The sequence below is a fragment of the Salvelinus fontinalis genome, chromosome 3 (genome assembly GCF_029448725.1).
Source record: "Salvelinus fontinalis isolate EN_2023a chromosome 3, ASM2944872v1, whole genome shotgun sequence".
NCBI lineage: Eukaryota > Metazoa > Chordata > Actinopteri > Salmoniformes > Salmonidae > Salvelinus > Salvelinus fontinalis.
In genome coordinates this window covers 71538517-71559820 of record NC_074667.1, presented here as the reverse complement: position 1 = coordinate 71559820, position 21304 = coordinate 71538517, and the positions used below count along the sequence as shown (strand labels likewise).

Sequence of the window (21304 nt, the reverse complement as noted above, 5' to 3'; positions counted from 1 at the left end):
AAGTGCCTCTTATTCTACCGCTTGAGGTAACCATACAGCTCAATTGTGGTACTGACTTGGACCGAAAATTGTACAGCTAGTTTGTGCAAAAATTGGTGATCAGGTAGAGTGCTTTGCGTGGCTCTTGTGGCGCAATCGGTTAGCGCGTGGTACTTATACAGCAGTATGCAGCGAAGCAATGCCGAGGTTGTGAGTTCGAGCCTCACCACGAGCAAGTTTGTTTCTTAAACTTTCTGCCAGTCTAGTTCTTGTCCAGAAAAGGAGCTTATATCACTCCATTTAGGAGGACGTTTTACAAGTAAATGGTATGTTATTGAGATAACAGGTTAGAGTGCCAGCACAGCAAGGATTCAAACCCATATTCTCCTGTATCACCAGCTAAGGCTGACAGGTTAGCAATGCAGGGTGGCAAGCCTGCTCGAAAGTCCAGGTGGATGGCTGTTTGCAAAGTGAGTTGGTGCTTCGGCTCAAAAAGAAATACCCAAAGTGTTTCTCAAAACTACGACTCTGAGATCAAGAGCCTCGTGCTCTACCGACTGTGGTAGCCAGACAGCTCAATTTTGGAACTGACTTGGACCGAAAATATTACAGCTAGTTTGTGCAAAAATTGGTGATCAGGTAGAGTGCTTTGCTTGGCTCCTGTGGTGCAATCGGTTAGCGCGTGGTGCTTATACAGCAGTATGCAGCGAAGCAATGACTAGGTTATGAGTTCGAGCCTCACCAGGAGCGAGTTTGTTTCTTTAACATTCTGCCTGTCTATTTCTTGTCCAGAAAAGGAGCTTATTTCACTCCATTTAGGAGGATGTTTTACAAGTAAATGGTATGTTATTTAGATAACAAGTTAGAGTGCCAGCACAGCAAGGATTCAAACCCATATTCTCCTGTATCACCAGCTAAGGCTGACAGGTTAGCAATGCAGGGTGGCAAGCCTGCTCGAAAGTCCAGGTGGATGGCTGTTTGCAAAGTGAGTTGGTGCTTCGAAACAAAAATAAATACCCAATGTGTTTCTCAAAACTTTGACTCTGAGATTAAGAACCTCGTGCTCTACCGACTGAGGTAGCCAGACAGCTCAATTTTGGTACTGACTTGGACCCAAAATTGTACAGCTAGTTTGTGCAAAAATTGGTGATCAGGTAGAGGGCTTTGCATGGCTCCTGTGGCTCAATTGGTTATTACATGGTACTGATACAGCAGGATACAGCAGTATGCAGCGAAGCAATGCCGAGGTTGTGAGTTCGAGCCTCACCAGGAGCGAGTTTGTTTCTTAAACTTTCTGCCTGTCTATTTCTTGTCCAGAAAAGGAGCTTTTTTCACACCATTTAGGAGGATGTTTTACAAGTAAATGGTATGTTATTTAGATAACAGGTTAGAGTGCCAGCACAGCAAGGATTCAAACCCATATTCTCCTGTATCACCAGCTAAGGCTGACAGGTTAGCAATGCAGGGTGGCAAGCCTGCTCGAAAGTCAGGGTGGGTGGCTGTTTGCAAAGTGAGTTGGTGCTTCGACACAAAAATAAATACCCAATGTGTTTCTCAAAACTATGACTCTGAGATTAAGAGCCTCTTATTCTACCGCTTGAGGTAGCCATACAGCTCAATTGTGGTACTGACTTGGACCCAAAATTGTACAGCTAGGTTGTGCAAAAATTGGTGATCAGGTAGAGTGCTTTGCATGGCTCCTGTGGCGCAATCGGTTAACGCGTGGTACTTATACAGCAGTATGCAGCGAGGCAATGCCGAGGTTGTGAGTTCGAGCCTCACCAGGAGCAAGTTTCTTTCTTAAACTTTCTGCCTGTCAATTTCTTGTCCAGAAAAGGAGCTTTTTTCACTCCATTTAGGAGGATTATTTACAAGTAAATGGTATGTTATTTAAATAACAAGTTAGAGTGCCAGCACAGCAAGGATTCAAACCCATATTCTCCTGTATCACCAGCTAAGGCTGACAAGTTAGCAATGCAGGGTGGCAAGCCTGCTCGAAAGTCCAGGTGGATGGCTGTTTGCAAAGTGAGTTGGTGCTTCGGGTCAAAAAGAAATACCCAAAATGTTTCTCAAAACTACGACTCTGAGATTAAGAGCCTCATGCTCTACCGACTGAGGTAGCCAGACAGCTCAATTGTGGTACTGACTTGGACTGAAAATTTTACAGCTAGTTTGTGCAAAAATTGGTGATCAGGTAGAGTGCTTTGCTTGGCTCCTGTGGTGCAATCGGTTAGCGCGTGGCGCTTATACAGCAGTTTGCAGCGAAGCAATGCCTAGGTTATGAGTTCGAGCCTCACCGGGAGCGAGTTTGTTTCTTAAACTTTCTGCCTGTCTATTTCTTGTCCAGAAAAGGAGCTTATATCACTCCATTTAGGAGGACGTTTTACAAGTAAATGGTATGTTATTGGGATAACAGGTTAGAGTGCCAGCACAGCAAGGATTCAAACCCATATTCTCCTGTATCACCAGCTAAGCCTGACAAGTTAGCAATGCAGGGTGGCAAGCCTGCTCGAAAGTCCAGGTGGATGGCTGTTTGCAAAGTGAGTTGGTGCTTCGGCTCAAAAAGAAATACCCAAAGTGTTTCTCAAAACTACGACTCTGAGATTAAGTGCCTCTTATTCTACCGCTTGAGGTAGCCATACAGCTCAATTGTGGTACAGACTTGGACCGAAAATTGTACAGCTAGTTTGTGCAAAAATTGGTGATCAGGTAGAGTGCTTTGCATGGCTCCTATGGCGCAATCGGTTAGCGCGTGGTACTTATACAGCAGTATGCAGCGAAGCAATGCAGAGGTTGTGAGTTCAAGCCTCACCAGGGGCAAGTTTCTTTCTTAAACTTTCTGCCTGTCTATTTCTTGTCCAGAAAAGGAGCTTTTTTCACTCCATTTAGGAGGACGTTTTACATGTAAATGGTATGTTATTTAGATAACAGGTTAGAGTGCCAGCACAGCAAGGATTCAAACCCATATTCTCCTGTATCACCAGCTAAGGCTGACAAGTTAGCAATGCAGGGTGGCAAGCCTGCTCGAAAGTCCAGGTGGATGGCTGTTTGCAAAGTGAGTTGGTGCTTCGACACAAAAATAAATACCCAATGTGTTTCTCAAAACTTTGACTCTGAGATTAAGAACCTCGTGCTCTACCGACTGAGGTAGCCAGACAGGTCAATTTTGGTACTGACTTGGACCGAAAATTGTACAGCTATTTTTTTGCAAAAATTGGTGATCAGGTAGAGGGCTTTGCATGGCCCCTGTGGCGCAATCGGTTATCGCATGGTACTGATACAGCAGTATGCAGCGAAGCAATGCCGAGGTTGTGAGTTCGAGCCTCACCACGAGCAAGTTTGTTTCTTAAACTTTCTGCCTGTCTATTTCTTGTCCAGAAAATGAGCTTTTTTCACACCATTTAGGAGGATGTTTTACAAGTAAATGGTATGTTATTTAGATAACAGGTTAGAGTGCCAGCACAGCAAGGATTCAAACCCATATTCTCCTGTATCACCAGCTAAGGCTGACAGGTTAGCAATGCAGGGTGGCAAGCCTGGTCGAAAGTCCAAGTGGATGGCTGTTTGCAAAGTGAGTTGGTCCGTCGGCTCAAAAAGAAATACCCAAAGTGTTTCTCAAAACTAAGACTCTGAGATTAAGAGCCTCGTGCTCTACCGACTGAGGTAGCCAGACAGCTCAATTGTGGAACTGACTTGGACTGAACATTTTACAGCTAGTTTGTGCAAAAATTGGTGATCAGGTAGAGTGCTTTGCATGGCTCCTGTGGCGCAATCGGTTAGCGCGTGGTACTTATACAGCAGTATGCAGCGAAGCAATGCCGAGGTTGTGAGTTCGAGCCTCACCACGAGCAAGTTTGTTTCTTAAACTTTCTGCCTGTCTATTTCTTGTCCAGAAAATGAGCTTTTTTCACACCATTTAGGAGGATGTTTTACAAGTAAATGGTATGTTATTTAGATAACAGGTTAGAGTGCCAGCACAGCAAGGATTCAAACCCATATTCTCCTGTATCACCAGCTAAGGCTGACAGGTTAGCAATGCAGGGTGGCAAGCCTGGTCGAAAGTCCAAGTGGATGGCTGTTTGCAAAGTGAGTTGGTCCGTCGGCTCAAAAAGAAATACCCAAAGTGTTTCTCAAAACTAAGACTCTGAGATTAAGAGCCTCGTGCTCTACCGACTGAGGTAGCCAGACAGCTCAATTGTGGAACTGACTTGGACTGAACATTTTACAGCTAGTTTGTGCAAAAATTGGTGATCAGGTAGAGTGCTTTGCATGGCTCCTGTGGCGCAATCGGTTAGCGCGTGGTACTTATACAGCAGTATGCAGCGAAGCAATGCCGAGGTTGTCAGTTCGAGCCTCACCAGGAGCAATTTTCTTTCTTAAACTTTCTGCCTGTCTATTTCTTGTCCAGAAAAGGAGCTTTTTTCACTCCATTTAGGAGGATGTTTTACAAGTAAATGGTATGTTATTTAGATAACAGGTTAGAGTGCCAGCACAGCAAGGATTCAAACCCATATTCTCCTGTATCACCAGCTAAGGCTGACAAGTTAGCAATGCAGGGTGGCAAGCCTGCTCGAAAGTCCAGGTGGATGGCTGTTTGCAAAGTGAGTTGGTGCTTCGGCTCAAAAAGAAATACCCAAAGTGTTTCTCAAAACTACGACTCTGAGATTAAGTGCCTCTTATTCTACCGCTTGAGGTAGCCATACAGCTCAATTGTGGTACAGACTTGGACCGAAAATTGTACAGCTAGTTTGTGCAAAAATTGGTGATCAGGTAGAGTGCTTTGCGTGGCTCTTGTGGCGCAATCGGTTAGCGCGTGGTACTTATACAGCAGTATGCAGCGAAGCAATGCCGAGGTTGTGAGTTCGAGCCTCACCACGAGCAAGTTTGTTTCTTAAACTTTCTGCCTGTCTATTTCTTGTCCAGAAAATGAGCTTTTTTCACACCATTTAGGAGGATGTTTTACAAGTAAATGGTATGTTATTTAGATAACAGGTTAGAGTGCCAGCACAGCAAGGATTCAAACCCATATTCTCCTGTATCACCAGCTAAGGCTGACAGGTTAGCAATGCAGGGTGGCAAGCCTGGTCGAAAGTCCAAGTGGATGGCTGTTTGCAAAGTGAGTTGGTCCGTCTGCTCAAAAAGAAATACCCAAAGTGTTTCTCCAAACTACGACTCTGAGATTAAGTGCCTCTTATTCTACCGCTTGAGGTAACCATACAGCTCAATTGTGGTACTGACTTGGACCGAAAATTGTACAGCTAGTTTGTGCAAAAATTGGTGATCAGGTAGAGTGTTTTGCGTGGCTCTTGTGGCGCAATCGGTTAGCGCGTGGTACTTATACAGCAGTATGCAGCGAAGCAATGCCGAGGTTGTGAGTTCGAGCCTCACCAGGAGCAAGTTTGTTTCTTAAACTTTCTGCCAGTCTAGTTCTTGTCCAGAAAAGGAGCTTATATCACTCCATTTAGGAGGACGTTTTACAAGTCAATGGTATGTTATTGAGATAACAGGTTAGAGTGCCAGCACAGCAAGGATTCAAACCCATATTCTCCTGTATCACCAGCTAAGGCTGACAGGTTAGCAATGCAGGGTGGCAAGCCTGCTCGAAAGTCCAGGTGGATGGCTGTTTGCAAAGTGAGTTGGTGCTTCGGCTCAAAAAGAAATACCCAAAGTGTTTCTCAAAACTACGACTCTGAGATCAAGAGCCTCGTGCTCTACCGACTGAGGTAGCCAGACAGCTCAATTTTGGAACTGACTTGGACTGAAAATTTTACAGCTAGTTTGTGAAAAAATTGGTGATCAGGTAGAGTGCTTTGCATGGCTCCTGTGGCGCAATCGGTTAGCGCGTGGTACTTATAAAGCAGTATGCAGCGAAGCAATGCCGAGGTTCTGAGTTCGACCCTCACCAGTAGAAAATTTGTTTCTTAAACATTCTGCCTGTCTATTTCTTGTCCAGAAAAGGAGCTTATTTCACTCCATTTAGGAGGATGTTTTACAAGTAAATGGTATGTTATTTAGATAACAAGTTAGAGTGCCAGCACAGCAAGGATTCAAACCCATATTCTCCTGTATCACCAGCTAAGCCTGACAAGTTAGCAATGCAGGGTGGCAAGCCTGCTTGAAAGTCCAGGTGGATGGCTGTTTGCAAAGTGAGTTGGTGCTTCGGCTCAAAAAGAAATACCCAAAGTGTTTCTGAAAATACGACTCTGAGATTAAGAGCCTCATGCTCTACCGACTGAGGTAGCCAGACAGCTCAATTGTGCTACTGACTTGGACTGAAAATTTTACAGCTAGTTTGTGCAAAAATTGGTGATCAGGTAGAGTGCTTTGCTTGGCTCCTGTGGTGCAATCGGTTAGCGCGTGGTGCTTATACAGCAGTATGCAGCGAAGCAATGACTAGGTTATGAGTTCGAGCCTCACCAGGAGCGAGTTTGTTTCTTTAACATTCTGCCTGTCTATTTCTTGTCCAGAAAAGGAGCTTATTTCACTCCATTTAGGAGGATGTTTTACAAGTAAATGGTATGTTATTTAGATAACAAGTTAGAGTGCCAGCACAGCAAGGATTCAAACCCATATTCTCCTGTATCACCAGCTAAGGCTGACAGGTTAGCAATGCAGGGTGGCAAGCCTGCTCGAAAGTCCAGGTGGATGGCTGTTTGCAAAGTGAGTTGGTGCTTCGAAACAAAAATAAATACCCAATGTGTTTCTCAAAACTTTGACTCTGAGATTAAGAACCTCGTGCTCTACCGACTGAGGTAGCCAGACAGCTCAATTTTGGTACTGACTTGGACCCAAAATTGTACAGCTAGTTTGTGCAAAAATTGGTGATCAGGTAGAGGGCTTTGCATGGCTCCTGTGGCTCAATTGGTTATTGCATGGTACTGATACAGCAGTATGCAGCGAAGCAATGCCGAGGTTGTGAGTTCGAGCCTCACCAGGAGCGAGTTTGTTTCTTAAACTTTCTGCCTGTCTATTTCTTGTCCAGAAAAGGAGCTTTTTTCACACCATTTAGGAGGATGTTTTACAAGTAAATGGTATGTTATTTAGATAACAGGTTAGAGTGCCAGCACAGCAAGGATTCAAACCCATATTCTCCTGTATCACCAGCTAAGGCTGACAGGTTAGCAATGCAGGGTGGCAAGCCTGCTCGAAAGTCCAGGTGGATGGCTGTTTGCAAAGTGAGTTGGTGCTTCGGGTCAAAAAGAAATACCCAAAGTGTTTCTCAAAACTACGACTCTGAGATTAAGAGCCTCATGCTCTACCGACTGAGGTAGCCAGACAGCTCAATTGTGGTACTGACTTGGACTGAAAGTTTTACAGCTAGTTTGTGCAAGAATTGGTGATCAGGTAGAGTGCTTTGCTTGGCTCCTGTGGTGCAATCGGTTAGCGCGTGGCGCTTATACAGCAGTATGCAGCGAAGCAATGCCTAGGTTATGAGTTCGAGCCTCACCGGGAGCGAGTTTGTTTCTTAAACTTTCTGCCTGTCTATTTCTTGTCCAGAAAAGGAGCTTATATCACTCCATTTAGGAGGACGTTTTACAAGTAAATGGTATGTTATTGGGATAACAGGTTAGAGTGCCAGCACAGCAAGGATTCAAACCCATATTCTCCTGTATCACCAGCTAAGCCTGACAAGTTAGCAATGCAGGGTGGCAAGCCTGCTCGAAAGTCCAGGTGGATGGCTCTTTGCAAAGTGAGTTGGTGCTTCGGCTCAAAAAGAAATACCCAAAGTGTTTCTCAAAACTACGACTCTGAGATTAAGTGCCTCTTATTCTACCGCTTGAGGTAGCCATACAGCTCAATTGTGGTACAGACTTGGACCGAAAATTGTACAGCTAGTTTGTGCAAAAATTGGTGATCAGGTAGAGTGCTTTGCATGGCTCCTATGGCGCAATCGGTTAGCGCGTGGTACTTATACAGCAGTATGCAGCGAAGCAATGCAGAGGTTGTGAGTTCAAGCCTCACCAGGGGCAAGTTTCTTTCTTAAACTTTCTGCTTGTCTATTTCTTGTCCAGAAAAGGAGCTTATATCACTCCATTTAGGAGGACGTTTTACATGTAAATGGTATGTTATTTAGATAACAGGTTAGAGTGCCAGCACAGCAAGGATTCAAACCCATATTCTCCTGTATCACCAGCTAAGGCTGACAAGTTAGCAATGCAGGGTGGCAAGCCTGCTCGAAAGTCCAGGTGGATGGCTGTTTGCAAAGTGAGTTGGTGCTTCGACACAAAAATAAATACCCAATGTGTTTCTCAAAACTTTGACTCTGAGATTAAGAACCTCGTGCTCTACCGACTGAGGTAGCCAGACAGGTCAATTTTGGTACTGACTTGGACCGAAAATTGTACAGCTATTTTTTTGCAAAAATTGGTGATCAGGTAGAGGGCTTTGCATGGCCCCTGTGGCGCAATCGGTTATCGCATGGTACTGATACAGCAGTATGCAGCGAAGCAATGCCGAGGTTGTGAGTTCGAGCCTCACCACGAGCAAGTTTGTTTCTTAAAATTTCTGCCTGTCTATTTCTTGTCCAGAAAATGAGCTTTTTTCACACCATTTAGGAGGATGTTTTACAAGTAAATGGTATGTTATTTAGATAACAGGTTAGAGTGCCAGCACAGCAAGGATTCAAACCCATATTCTCCTGTATCACCAGCTAAGGCTGACAGGTTAGCAATGCAGGGTGGCAAGCCTGGTCGAAAGTCCAAGTGGATGGCTGTTTGCAAAGTGAGTTGGTCCGTCGGCTCAAAAAGAAATACCCAAAGTGTTTCTCAAAACTACGACTCTGAGATTAAGAGCCTCGTGCTCTACCGACTGAGGTAGCCAGACAGCTCAATTGTGGAACTGACTTGGACTGAAGATTTTACAGCTAGTTTGTGCAAAAATTGGTGATCAGGTAGAGTGCTTTGCATGGCTCCTGTGGCGCAATCGGTTAGCGCGTGGTACTTATACAGCAGTATGCAGCGAAGCAATGCAGAGGTTGTGAGTTCAAGCCTCACCAGGGGCAAGTTTCTTTCTTAAACTTTCTGCCTGTCTATTTCTTGTCCAGAAAAGGAGCTTATATCACTCCATTTAGGAGGACGTTTTACATGTAAATGGTATGTTATTTAGATAACAGGTTAGAGTGCCAGCACAGCAAGGATTCAAACCCATATTCTCCTGTATCACCAGCTAAGGGTGACAAGTTAGCAATGCAGGGTGGCAAGCCTGCTCGAAAGTCCAGGTGGATGGCTGTTTGCAAAGTGAGTTGGTGCTTCGGTTCAAAAAGAAATACCCAAAGTGTTTCTCAAAACTACGACTCTGAGATTAAGTGCCTCTTATTCTACCGCTTGAGGTAGCCATACAGCTCAATTGTGGTACAGACTTGGACCGAAAATTGTACAGCTAGTTTGTGCAAAAATTGGTGATCAGGTAGAGTGCTTTGCATGGCTCCTATGGCGCAATCGGTTAGCGCGTGGTACTTATACAGCAGTATGCAGCGAAGCAATGCAGAGGTTGTGAGTTCAAGCCTCACCAGGGGCAAGTTTCTTTCTTAAACTTTCTGCCTGTCTATTTCTTGTCCAGAAAAGGAGCTTATATCACTCCATTTAGGAGGACGTTTTACATGTAAATGGTATGTTATTTAGATAACAGGTTAGAGTGCCAGCACAGCAAGGATTCAAACCCATATTCTCCTGTATCACCAGCTAAGGCTGACAAGTTAGCAATGCAGGGTGGCAAGCCTGCTCGAAAGTCCAGGTGGATGGCTGTTTGCAAAGTGAGTTGGTGCTTCGACACAAAAATAAATACCCAATGTGTTTCTCAAAACTTTGACTCTGAGATTAAGAACCTCGTGCTCTACCGACTGAGGTAGCCAGACAGGTCAATTTTAGTACTGACTTGGACCGAAAATTGTACAGCTATTTTTTTGCAAAAATTGGTGATCAGGTAGAGGGCTTTGCATGGCACCTGTGGCGCAATCGGTTATCGCATGGTACTGATACAGCAGTATGCAGCGAAGCAATGCCGAGGTTGTGAGTTCGAGCCTCACCACGAGCAAGTTTGTTTCTTAAACTTTCTGCCTGTCTATTTCTTGTCCAGAAAATGAGCTTTTTTCACACCATTTAGGAGGATGTTTTACAAGTAAATGGTATGTTATTTAGATAACAGGTTAGAGTGCCAGCACAGCAAGGATTCAAACCCATATTCTCCTGTATCACCAGCTAAGGCTGACAGGTTAGCAATGCAGGGTGGCAAGCCTGGTCGAAAGTCCAAGTGGATGGCTGTTTGCAAAGTGAGTTGGTCCGTCGGCTCAAAAAGAAATACCCAAAGTGTTTCTCAAAACTAAGACTCTGAGATTAAGAGCCTCGTGCTCTACCGACTGAGGTAGCCAGACAGCTCAATTGTGGAACTGACTTGGACTGAACATTTTACAGCTAGTTTGTGCAAAAATTGGTGATCAGGTAGAGTGCTTTGCATGGCTCCTGTGGCGCAATCGGTTAGCGCGTGGTACTTATACAGCAGTATGCAGCGAAGCAATGCCGAGGTTGTCAGTTCGAGCCTCACCAGGAGCAAGTTTCTTTCTTAAACTTTCTGCCTGTCTATTTCTTGTCCAGAAAAGGAGCTTTTTTCACTCCATTTAGGAGGATGTTTTACAAGTAAATGGTATGTTATTTAGATAACAGGTTAGAGTGCCAGCACAGCAAGGATTCAAACCCATATTCTCCTGTATCACCAGCTAAGGCTGACAAGTTAGCGATGCAGGGTGGCAAGCCTGCTCGAAAGTCCAGGTGGATGGCTGTTTGCAAAGTGAGTTGGTGCTTCGGGTCAAAAAGAAATACCCAAAGTGTTTCTCAAAACTACGACTCTGAGATTAAGAGCCTCATGCTCTACCGACTGAGGTAGCCAGACAGCTCAATTGTGGTACTGACTTGGACTGAAAATTTTACAGCTAGTTTGTGCAAAAATTGGTGATCAGGTAGATTGCTTTGCTTGGCTCCTGTGGTGCAATTGGTTAGCGCGTGGCGCTTATACAGCAGTATGCAGCGAAGCAATGCCTAGGTTATGAGTTCGAGCCTCACCGGGAGCGAGTTTGTTTCTTAAACTTTCCGCCTGTCTATTTCTTGTCCAGAAAAGGAGCTTATATCACTCCATTTAGGAGGACGTTTTACAAGTAAATGGTATGTTATTTAGATAACAGGTTAGAGTGCCAGCACAGCAAGGATTCAAACCCATATTCTCCTGTATCACCAGCTAAGCCTGACAAGTTAGCAATGCAGGGTGGCAAGCCTGCTCGAAAGTCCAGGTGGATGGCTGTTTGCAAAGTGAGTTGGTGCTTCGGCTCAAAAAGAAATACCCAAAGTGTTTCTCAAAACTACGACTCTGAGATTAAGAGCCTCGTGCTCTACCGACTGAGGTAGCCAGACAGCTCAATTGTGGAACTGACTTGGACCGAAAATTTTACAGCTAGTTTGTGCAAAAATTGGTGATCAGGTAGAGTGCTTTGCTTGGCTCCTGTGGCGCAATCGGTTAGCGCGTGGTACTTATACAGCAGTATGCAGTGAAGCAATGCCTAGGTTATGAGTTTGAGCCTCACCAGGAGCGAGTTTGTTTCTTAAACTTTCTGCCTGTCTATTTCTTGTCCAGAAAAGGAGCTTATATCACTCCATTTAGGAGGACGTTTTACAAGTAAATGGTATGTTATTGGGATAACAGGTTAGAGTGCCAGCACAGCAAGGATTCAAACCCATATTCTCCTGTATCACCAGCTAAGCCTGACAAGTTAGCAATGCAGGGTGGCAAGCCTGCTCGAAAGTCCAGGTGGATGGCTGTTTGCAAAGTGAGTTGGTGCTTCGGCTCAAAAAGAAATACCCAAAGTGTTTCTCAAAACTACGACTCTGAGATTAAGAGCCTCGTGCTCTACCGACTGATGTAGCCAGACAGCTCAATTGTGGAACTGACTTGGACCGAACATTTTACAGCTAGTTTGTTCAAAAATTGGTGATCAGGTAGAGTGCTTTGCATGGCGCCTGTGGTGCAATCGGTTAGCGCGTGGTACTTATACAGCAGTATGCAGCGAAGCAATGGCGAGGTTATGAGTTCCAGCCTCACCAGGAGCAAGTATCATTCTTGAACTTTCGGACTGTCAATTTCTTGTCCAGAAAAGGAGCTTTTTTCACACCATTTAGGAGGATTATTTACAAGTAAATGGTATGTTATTTAGATAACAGCTTAGAGTGCCAGCACAGCAAGGATTCAAACCCATATTCTCCTGTATCACCAGCTAAGGCTGACAGGTTAGCAATGCAGGGTGGCAAGCCTGCTCGAAAGTCCAGGTGGATGGCTGTTTGCAAAGTGAGTTGGTGTTTCGGATCAAAAAAAAATACCCAAAGTGTTTATCAAAACTACGACTCTGAGATTAAGAGCCTCGTGCTCTACCGACTGAGGTAGCCAGACAGCTCAATTGTTGTACTGACTTGGACCGAAAATTTTACAGCTAGTTTGTGCAAAAATTGGTGATCAGGTAGAGTGCTTTGCTTGGCTCCTGTGGCGCAATCGGTTAGCGCGTGGTACTAATACAGCAGTATGCAGCGAAGCAATGCCGAGGTTGTGAGTTCGAGCCTCACCACGAGCAAGTTTGTTTCTTAAGCTTTCTGCCTGTCTATTTCTTGTCCAGAAAAGGAGCTTTTTTCACTCCATTTAGGAGGATGTTTTACAAGTAAATGGTATGTTATTTTGATAACAGCTTAGAGTGCCAGCACAGCAAGGATTCAAACCCATATTCTCCTGTATCACCAGCTAAGGCTGACAGGTTAGCAATGCAGGGTGGCACGCCTGCTCGAAAGTCCAGGTGGATGGCTGTTTGCAAAGTGAGTTGGTGCTTCGGCTCAAAAAGAAATACCCAAAGTGTTTCTCAAAACTACGACTCTGAGATTAAGAGCCTCGTGCTCTACCGACTGAGGTAGCCAGACAGCTCAATTGTGGTACTGACTTGGACCGAAAATTTTACAGTTAGTTTGTGTAAAAATTGGTGATCAGGTAGAGTGCTTTGCTTGGCTCCTGTGGCGCAATCGGTTAGCGCGTGTTACTTATACAGCAGTATGCAGCGAAGCAATGCCTAGGTTATGAGTTCGAGCCTCACCAGGAGTGAGTTTGTTTCTGAAACTTTCCGCCTCTCTTTTTCTTGTCCAGAAAAGGAGCTTATATCACTCCATTTCGGAGGACGTTTTACAAGTAAATGGTAGGTTATTTAGATAACAGGTTAGAGTGCCAGCACAGCAAGGATTCAAACACATATTCTCCTGTATCACCAGCTAAGGCTGACAGGTTAGAAATGCAGGGTGGCAAGCCTGCTCGAAAGTCCAGGTGGATGGCTGTTTGCAAAGTGAGTTGGTGCTTCGGCTCAAAAAGAAATACCCAAAGTGTTTCTCAAAACTACGACTCTGAGATTAAGAGCCTCGTGCTCTACCGACTGAGGTAGCCAGACAGCTTAATTGTGGTACTGACTTGGACCGAAAATTGTGCAGCTAGTTTCTGCAAAAAATGGTGATCAAGTAGAGTTCTTTACATGGCTCCTGTGGCGCAATCGGTTAGCGCGTGGTACTTATACAGCAGTATGCAGCGAAGCAATGCCGAGGTTGTGAGTTCGAGCCTCACCAGGAGCAAGTTTGTTTCTTAAACTTTCTGCCTGTCTATTTCTTGTCCAGAAAAGGAGCTTTTTTCACTCCATTTAGGAGGATGTTTTACAAGTAAATGGTATGTTATTTAGATAACAGGTTAGAGTGCCAGCACAGCAAGGATTCAAACCCATATTCTCCTGTATCACCAGCTAAGGCTGACAGGTTAGCAATGCAGGGTGGCAAGCCTGCTCGAAAGTCCAGGTGGATGGCTGTTTGCAAAGTGGGTTGGTGCTTCGGCTCAAAAAGAAATACCCAAAGTGTTTCTCAAAACTACGACTCTGAGATTAAGAGCCTCGTGCTCTACCAACTGAGGTAGCCAGACAGCTCAATTGTGGTACTGACTTGGACCGAAAATTGTACAGCTAGTTTGTGCAAAAATTGGTGATCAAGTAGAGTGCTTTACACAGCTCCTGTGGTCCAATTGGTTAGCGCGTGGTACTAATACAGCAGTATGCAGCGAAGCAATGCCGAGGTTGTGAGTTCGAGCCTCACCAGGAGCAAGTTTTTTTCTTAAACTTTCTGCCTGTCTATTTCTTGTCCAGAAAAGGAGCTTTTTTCACTCCATTTAGGAGGATGTTTTACAAGTAAATGGTATGTTATTTAGATAACAGGTTAGAGTGCCAGCACAGCAAGGATTCAAACCCATATTCTCCTGTATCACCAGCTAAGGCTGACAGGTTAGCAATGCAGGGTGGCAAGCCTGCTCGATATTCCAGGTGGATGGCTGTTTGCAAAGTGAGTTGGTGCTTCGACACAAAAATAAATACCCAATGTGTTTCTCAAAACTACGACTCTGAGATTAAGAGCCTCGTGCTCTACCGACTGAGGTAGCCAGACAGCTTAATTGTGGTACTGACTTGGACCGAAAATTGTGCAGCTAGTTTCTGCAAAAAATGGTGATCAAGTAGAGTTCTTTACATGGCTCCTGTGGCGCAATCGGTTAGCGCGTGGTACTTATACAGCAGTATGCAGCGAAGCAATGCCGAGGTTGTGAGTTCGAGCCTCACCAGGAGCAAGTTTGTTTCTTAAACTTTCTGCCTGTCTATTTCTTGTCCAGAAAAGGAGCTTTTTTCACTCCATTTAGGAGGATGTTTTACAAGTAAATGGTATGTTATTTAGATAACAGGTTAGAGTGCCAGCACAGCAAGGATTCAAACCCATATTCTCCTGTATCACCAGCTAAGGCTGACAGGTTAGCAATGCAGGGTGGCAAGCCTGCTCGAAAGTCCAGGTGGATGGCTGTTTGCAAAGTGGGTTGGTGCTTCGGCTCAAAAAGAAATACCCAAAGTGTTTCTCAAAACTACGACTCTGAGATTAAGAGCCTCGTGCTCTACCGACTGAGGTAGCCAGACAGCTCAATTGTGGTACTGACTTGGACCGAAAATTGTACAGCTAGTTTGTGCAAAAATTGGTGATCAAGTAGAGTGCTTTACACGGCTCCTGTGGTCCAATTGGTTAGCGCGTGGTACTAATACAGCAGTATGCAGCGAAGCAATGCCGAGGTTGTGAGTTCGAGCCTCACCAGGAGCAAGTTTTTTTCTTAAACTTTCTGCCTGTCTATTTCTTGTCCAGAAAAGGAGCTTTTTTCACTCCATTTAGGAGGATGTTTTACAAGTAAATGGTATGTTATTTAGATAACAGGTTAGAGTGCCAGCACAGCAAGGATTCAAACCCATATTCTCCTGTATCACCAGCTAAGGCTGACAGGTTAGCAATGCAGGGTGGCAAGCCTGCTCGATATTCCAGGTGGATGGCTGTTTGCAAAGTGAGTTGGTGCTTCGACACAAAAATAAATACCCAATGTGTTTCTCAAAACTACGACTCTGAGATTAAGAGCCTCGTGCTCTACCGACTGAGGTAGCCAGACAGCTTAATTGTGGTACTGACTTGGACCGAAAATTGTGCAGCTAGTTTCTGCAAAAAATGGTGATCAAGTAGAGTTCTTTACATGGCTCCTGTGGCGCAATCGGTTAGCGCGTGGTACTTATACAGCAGTATGCAGCGAAGCAATGCCGAGGTTGTGAGTTCGAGCCTCACCAGGAGCAAGTTTGTTTCTTAAACTTTCTGCCTGTCTATTTCTTGTCCAGAAAAGGAGCTTTTTTCACTCCATTTAGGAGGATGTTTTACAAGTAAATGGTATGTTATTTAGATAACAGGTTAGAGTGCCAGCACAGCAAGGATTCAAACCCATATTCTCCTGTATCACCAGCTAAGGCTGACAGGTTAGCAATGCAGGGTGGCAAGCCTGCTCGAAAGTCCAGGTGGATGGCTGTTTGCAAAGTGGGTTGGTGCTTCGGCTCAAAAAGAAATACCCAAAGTGTTTCTCAAAACTACGACTCTGAGATTAAGAGCCTCGTGCTCTACCGACTGAGGTAGCCAGACAGCTTAATTGTGGTACTGACTTGGACCGAAAATTGTGCAGCTAGTTTCTGCAAAAAATGGTGATCAAGTAGAGTTCTTTACATGGCTCCTGTGGCGCAATCGGTTAGCGCGTGGTACTTATACAGCAGTATGCAGCGAAGCAATGCCGAGGTTGTGAGTTCGAGCCTCACCAGGAGCAAGTTTGTTTCTTAAACTTTCTGCCTGTCTATTTCTTGTCCAGAAAAGGAGCTTTTTTCACTCCATTTAGGAGGATGTTTTACAAGTAAATGGTATGTTATTTAGATAACAGGTTAGAGTGCCAGCACAGCAAGGATTCAAACCCATATTCTCCTGTATCACCAGCTAAGGCTGACAGGTTAGCAATGCAGGGTGGCAAGCCTGCTCGAAAGTCCAGGTGGATGGCTGTTTGCAAAGTGGGTTGGTGCTTCGGCTCAAAAAGAAATACCCAAAGTGTTTCTCAAAACTACGACTCTGAGATTAAGAGCCTCGTGCTCTACCAACTGAGGTAGCCAGACAGCTCAATTGTGGTACTGACTTGGACCGAAAATTGTACAGCTAGTTTGTGCAAAAATTGGTGATCAAGTAGAGTGCTTTACACAGCTCCTGTGGTCCAATTGGTTAGCGCGTGGTACTAATACAGCAGTATGCAGCGAAGCAATGCCGAGGTTGTGAGTTCGAGCCTCACCAGGAGCAAGTTTTTTTCTTAAACTTTCTGCCTGTCTATTTCTTGTCCAGAAAAGGAGCTTTTTTCACTCCATTTAGGAGGATGTTTTACAAGTAAATGGTATGTTATTTAGATAACAGGTTAGAGTGCCAGCACAGCAAGGATTCAAACCCATATTCTCCTGTATCACCAGCTAAGGCTGACAGGTTAGCAATGCAGGGTGGCAAGCCTGCTCGATATTCCAGGTGGATGGCTGTTTGCAAAGTGAGTTGGTGCTTCGACACAAAAATAAATACCCAATGTGTTTCTCAAAACTACGACTCTGAGATTAAGAGCCTCGTGCTCTACCGACTGAGGTAGCCAGACAGCTTAATTGTGGTACTGACTTGGACCGAAAATTGTGCAGCTAGTTTCTGCAAAAAATGGTGATCAAGTAGAGTTCTTTACATGGCTCCTGTGGCGCAATCGGTTAGCGCGTGGTACTTATACAGCAGTATGCAGCGAAGCAATGCCGAGGTTGTGAGTTCGAGCCTCACCAGGAGCAAGTTTGTTTCTTAAACTTTCTGCCTGTCTATTTCTTGTCCAGAAAAGGAGCTTTTTTCACTCCATTTAGGAGGATGTTTTACAAGTAAATGGTATGTTATTTAGATAACAGGTTAGAGTGCCAGCACAGCAAGGATTCAAACCCATATTCTCCTGTATCACCAGCTAAGGCTGACAGGTTAGCAATGCAGGGTGGCAAGCCTGCTCGAAAGTCCAGGTGGATGGCTGTTTGCAAAGTGGGTTGGTGCTTCGGCTCAAAAAGAAATACCCAAAGTGTTTCTCAAAACTACGACTCTGAGATTAAGAGCCTCGTGCTCTACCGACTGAGGTAGCCAGACAGCTCAATTGTGGTACTGACTTGGACCGAAAATTGTACAGCTAGTTTGTGCAAAAATTGGTGATCAAGTAGAGTGCTTTACACGGCTCCTGTGGTCCAATTGGTTAGCGCGTGGTACTAATACAGCAGTATGCAGCGAAGCAATGCCGAGGTTGTGAGTTCGAGCCTCACCAGGAGCAAGTTTTTTTCTTAAACTTTCTGCCTGTCTATTTCTTGTCCAGAAAAGGAGCTTTTTTCACTCCATTTAGGAGGATGTTTTACAAGTAAATGGTATGTTATTTAGATAACAGGTTAGAGTGCCAGCACAGCAAGGATTCAAACCCATATTCTCCTGTATCACCAGCTAAGGCTGACAGGTTAGCAATGCAGGGTGGCAAGCCTGCTCGATATTCCAGGTGGATGGCTGTTTGCAAAGTGAGTTGGTGCTTCGGCTCAAAAAGAAATACCCAATGTGTTTCTCAAAACTACGACTCTGAGATTAAGAGCCTCGTGCTCTACCGACTGAGGTAGCCAGACAGCTCAATTGTGGTACTGACTTGGACCGAAAATTGTACAGCTAGTTTGTGCAAAAATTGGTGATCAAGTAGAGTGCTTTACACGGCTCCTGTGGTCCAATTGGTTAGCGCGTGGTACTAATACAGCAGTATGCAGCGAAGCAATGCCGAGGTTGTGAGTTCGAGCCTCACCAGGAGCAAGTTTTTTTCTTAAACTTTCTGCCTGTCTATTTCTTGTCCAGAAAAGGAGCTTTTTTCACTCCATTTAGGAGGATGTTTTACAAGTAAATGGTATGTTATTTAGATAACAGGTTAGAGTGCCAGCACAGCAAGGATTCAAACCCATATTCTCCTGTATCACCAGCTAAGGCTGACAGGTTAGCAATGCAGGGTGGCAAGCCTGCTCGATATTCCAGGTGGATGGCTGTTTGCAAAGTGAGTTGGTGCTTCGACACAAAAATAAATACCCAATGTGTTTCTCAAAACTACGACTCTGAGATTAAGAGCCTCGTGCTCTACCGACTGAGGTAGCCAGACAGCTTAATTGTGGTACTGACTTGGACCGAAAATTGTGCAGCTAGTTTCTGCAAAAAATGGTGATCAAGTAGAGTTCTTTACATGGCTCCTGTGGCGCAATCGGTTAGCGCGTGGTACTTATACAGCAGTATGCAGCGAAGCAATGCCGAGGTTGTGAGTTCGAGCCTCACCAGGAGCAAGTTTCTTTCTTAAACTTTCTGCCTGTCTATTTCTTGTCCAGAAAAGGAGCTTTTTTCACTCCATTTAGGAGGATGTTTTACAAGTAAATGGTATTTTATTTTGATAACAGCTTAGAGTGCCAGCACAGCAAGGATTCAAACCCATATTCTCCTGTATCACCAGCTAAGGCTGACAGGTTAGCAATGCAGGGTGGCAAGCCTGCTCGAAAGTCCAGGTGGATGGCTGTTTGCAAAGTGGGTTGGTGCTTCGGCTCAAAAAGAAATACCCAAAGTGTTTCTCAAAACTACGACTCTGAGATTAAGAGCCTCGTGCTCTACCGACTGAGGTAGCCAGACAGCTCAATTGTGGTACTGACTTGGACCGAAAATTGTACAGCTAGTTTGTGCAAAAATTGGTGATCAAGTAGAGTGCTTTACACGGCTCCTGTGGTCCAATTGGTTAGCGCGTGGTACTAATACAGCAGTATGCAGCGAAGCAATGCCGAGGTTGTGAGTTCGAGCCTCACCAGGAGCAAGTTTTTTTCTTAAACTTTCTGCCTGTCTATTTCTTGTCCAGAAAAGGAGCTTTTTTCACTCCATTTAGGAGGATGTTTTACAAGTAAATGGTATGTTATTTAGATAACAGGTTAGAGTGCCAGCACAGCAAGGATTCAAACCCATATTCTCCTGTATCACCAGCTAAGGCTGACAGGTTAGCAATGCAGGGTGGCAAGCCTGCTCGATATTCCAGGTGGATGGCTGTTTGCAAAGTGAGTTGGTGCTTCGACACAAAAATAAATACCCAATGTGTTTCTCAAAACTACGACTCTGAGATTAAGAGCCTCGTGCTCTACCGACTGAGGTAGCCAGACAGCTTAATTGTGGTACTGACTTGGACCGAAAATTGTGCAGCTAGTTTCTGCAAAAAATGGTGATCAAGTAGAGTTCTTTACATGGCTCCTGTGGCGCAATCGGTTAGCGCGTGGTACTTATACAGCAGTATGCAGCGAAGCAATGCCGAGGTTGTGAGTTCGAGCCTCACCAGGAGCAAGTTTGTTTCTTAAACTTTCTGCCTGTCTATTTCTTGTCCAGAAAAGGAGCTTTTTTCACTCGATTTAGGAGGATGTTTTACAAGTAAATGGTATGTTATTTAGATAACAGGTTAGAGTGCCAGCACAGCAAGGATTCAAACCCATATTCTCCTGTATCACCAGCTAAGGCTGACAGGTTAGCAATGCAGGGTGGCAAGCCTGCTCGAAAGTCCAGGTGGATGGCTGTTTGCAAAGTGGGTTGGTGCTTCGGCTCAAAAAGAAATACCCAAAGTGTTTCTCAAAACTACGACTCTGAGATTAAGAGCCTCGTGCTCTACCGACTGAGGTAGCCAGACAGCTCAATTGTGGTACTGACTTGGACCGAAAATTGTACAGCTAGTTTGTGCAAAAATTGGTGATCAAGTAGAGTGCTTTACACGGCTCCTGTGGTCCAAGTGGTTAGCGTGTGGTACTTATACAGCAGTATGCAGCGAAGCAATGCCGAGGTTGTGAGTTCGAGCCTCACCAGGAGCAAGTTTCTTTCTTAAACTTTCTGCCTGTCTATTTCTTGTCCAGAAAAGGAGCTTTTTTCACTCCATTTAGGAGGATGTTTTACAAGTAAATGGTATTTTATTTTGATAACAGCTTAGAGTGCCAGCACAGCAAGGATTCAAACCCATATTCTCCTGTATCCCCAGCTAAGGCTGACAGGTTAGCAATGCAGGGTGGCAAGCCTGCTCGAAAGTCCAGGTGGATGGCTGTTTGCAAAGTGGGTTGGTGCTTCGGCTCAAAAAGAAATACCCAAAGTGTTTCTCAAAACTACGACTCTGAGATTAAGAGCCTCGTGCTCTACCGACTGAGGTAGCCAGACAGCTCAATTGTGGTACTGACTTGGACCGAAAATTGTACAGCTAGTTTGTGCAAAAATTGGTGATCAAGTAGAGTGCTTTACACGGCTCCTGTGGTCCAATTGGTTAGCGCGTGGTACTAATACAGCAGTATGCAGCGAAGCAATGCCGAGGTTGTGAGTTCGAGCCTCACCAGGAGCAAGTTTTTTTCTTAAACTTTCTGCCTGTCTATTTCTTGTCCAGAAAAGGAGCTTTTTTCACTCCATTTAGGAGGATGTTTTACAAGTAAATGGTATGTTATTTAGATAACAGGTTAGAGTGCCAGCACAGCAAGGATTCAAACCCATATTCTCCTGTATCACCAGCTAAGGCTGACAGGTTAGCAATGCAGGGTGGCAAGCCTGCTCGAAAGTCCAGGTGGATGGCTGTTTGCAAAGTGGGTTGGTGCTTCGGCTCAAAAAGAAATACCCAAAGTGTTTCTCAAAACTACGACTCTGAGATTAAGAGCCTCGTGCTCTACCGACTGAGGTAGCCAGACAGCTCAATTGTGGTACTGACTTGGACCGAAAATTGTACAGCTAGTTTGTGCAAAAATTGGTGATCAAGTAGAGTGCTTTACACGGCTCCTGTGGTCCAAGTGGTTAGCGTGTGGTACTTATACAGCAGTATGCAGCGAAGC

At 44.8% G+C, this 21304-nt stretch overlaps 15 non-coding genes across 15 annotated transcripts; all 15 read left to right on the top strand.

Moving 5' to 3' along the window:
• Window positions 1–120: 120 nt before the first annotated feature.
• trnai-uau (transfer RNA isoleucine (anticodon UAU)) lies at window positions 121–214 on the top strand. The gene is made up of 2 exons: window positions 121–158; window positions 179–214. It is a non-coding gene; the product is annotated as a tRNA-Ile (tRNA).
• A 1461-nt stretch (window positions 215–1675) lies between these two features.
• Window positions 1676–1769, top strand: trnai-uau (transfer RNA isoleucine (anticodon UAU)). The gene is made up of 2 exons: window positions 1676–1713; window positions 1734–1769. It is a non-coding gene; the product is annotated as a tRNA-Ile (tRNA).
• A 1967-nt stretch (window positions 1770–3736) lies between these two features.
• On the top strand, window positions 3737–3830 carry trnai-uau (transfer RNA isoleucine (anticodon UAU)). The gene is made up of 2 exons: window positions 3737–3774; window positions 3795–3830. It is a non-coding gene; the product is annotated as a tRNA-Ile (tRNA).
• A 421-nt stretch (window positions 3831–4251) lies between these two features.
• trnai-uau (transfer RNA isoleucine (anticodon UAU)) lies at window positions 4252–4345 on the top strand. Its single transcript has 2 exons — window positions 4252–4289; window positions 4310–4345. It is a non-coding gene; the product is annotated as a tRNA-Ile (tRNA).
• Window positions 4346–4766: 421 nt separating this feature from the next.
• On the top strand, window positions 4767–4860 carry trnai-uau (transfer RNA isoleucine (anticodon UAU)). Its single transcript has 2 exons — window positions 4767–4804; window positions 4825–4860. It is a non-coding gene; the product is annotated as a tRNA-Ile (tRNA).
• A 421-nt stretch (window positions 4861–5281) lies between these two features.
• On the top strand, window positions 5282–5375 carry trnai-uau (transfer RNA isoleucine (anticodon UAU)). The gene is made up of 2 exons: window positions 5282–5319; window positions 5340–5375. It is a non-coding gene; the product is annotated as a tRNA-Ile (tRNA).
• Window positions 5376–8886: 3511 nt separating this feature from the next.
• Window positions 8887–8980, top strand: trnai-uau (transfer RNA isoleucine (anticodon UAU)). Its single transcript has 2 exons — window positions 8887–8924; window positions 8945–8980. It is a non-coding gene; the product is annotated as a tRNA-Ile (tRNA).
• A 1452-nt stretch (window positions 8981–10432) lies between these two features.
• Window positions 10433–10526, top strand: trnai-uau (transfer RNA isoleucine (anticodon UAU)). Its single transcript has 2 exons — window positions 10433–10470; window positions 10491–10526. It is a non-coding gene; the product is annotated as a tRNA-Ile (tRNA).
• A 2996-nt stretch (window positions 10527–13522) lies between these two features.
• Window positions 13523–13616, top strand: trnai-uau (transfer RNA isoleucine (anticodon UAU)). The gene is made up of 2 exons: window positions 13523–13560; window positions 13581–13616. It is a non-coding gene; the product is annotated as a tRNA-Ile (tRNA).
• A 936-nt stretch (window positions 13617–14552) lies between these two features.
• Window positions 14553–14646, top strand: trnai-uau (transfer RNA isoleucine (anticodon UAU)). The gene is made up of 2 exons: window positions 14553–14590; window positions 14611–14646. It is a non-coding gene; the product is annotated as a tRNA-Ile (tRNA).
• A 936-nt stretch (window positions 14647–15582) lies between these two features.
• trnai-uau (transfer RNA isoleucine (anticodon UAU)) lies at window positions 15583–15676 on the top strand. The gene is made up of 2 exons: window positions 15583–15620; window positions 15641–15676. It is a non-coding gene; the product is annotated as a tRNA-Ile (tRNA).
• A 421-nt stretch (window positions 15677–16097) lies between these two features.
• Window positions 16098–16191, top strand: trnai-uau (transfer RNA isoleucine (anticodon UAU)). The gene is made up of 2 exons: window positions 16098–16135; window positions 16156–16191. It is a non-coding gene; the product is annotated as a tRNA-Ile (tRNA).
• A 936-nt stretch (window positions 16192–17127) lies between these two features.
• trnai-uau (transfer RNA isoleucine (anticodon UAU)) lies at window positions 17128–17221 on the top strand. The gene is made up of 2 exons: window positions 17128–17165; window positions 17186–17221. It is a non-coding gene; the product is annotated as a tRNA-Ile (tRNA).
• Window positions 17222–18672: 1451 nt separating this feature from the next.
• On the top strand, window positions 18673–18766 carry trnai-uau (transfer RNA isoleucine (anticodon UAU)). The gene is made up of 2 exons: window positions 18673–18710; window positions 18731–18766. It is a non-coding gene; the product is annotated as a tRNA-Ile (tRNA).
• Window positions 18767–19702: 936 nt separating this feature from the next.
• Window positions 19703–19796, top strand: trnai-uau (transfer RNA isoleucine (anticodon UAU)). Its single transcript has 2 exons — window positions 19703–19740; window positions 19761–19796. It is a non-coding gene; the product is annotated as a tRNA-Ile (tRNA).
• The last annotated feature ends 1508 nt before the right edge of the window (window positions 19797–21304 follow it).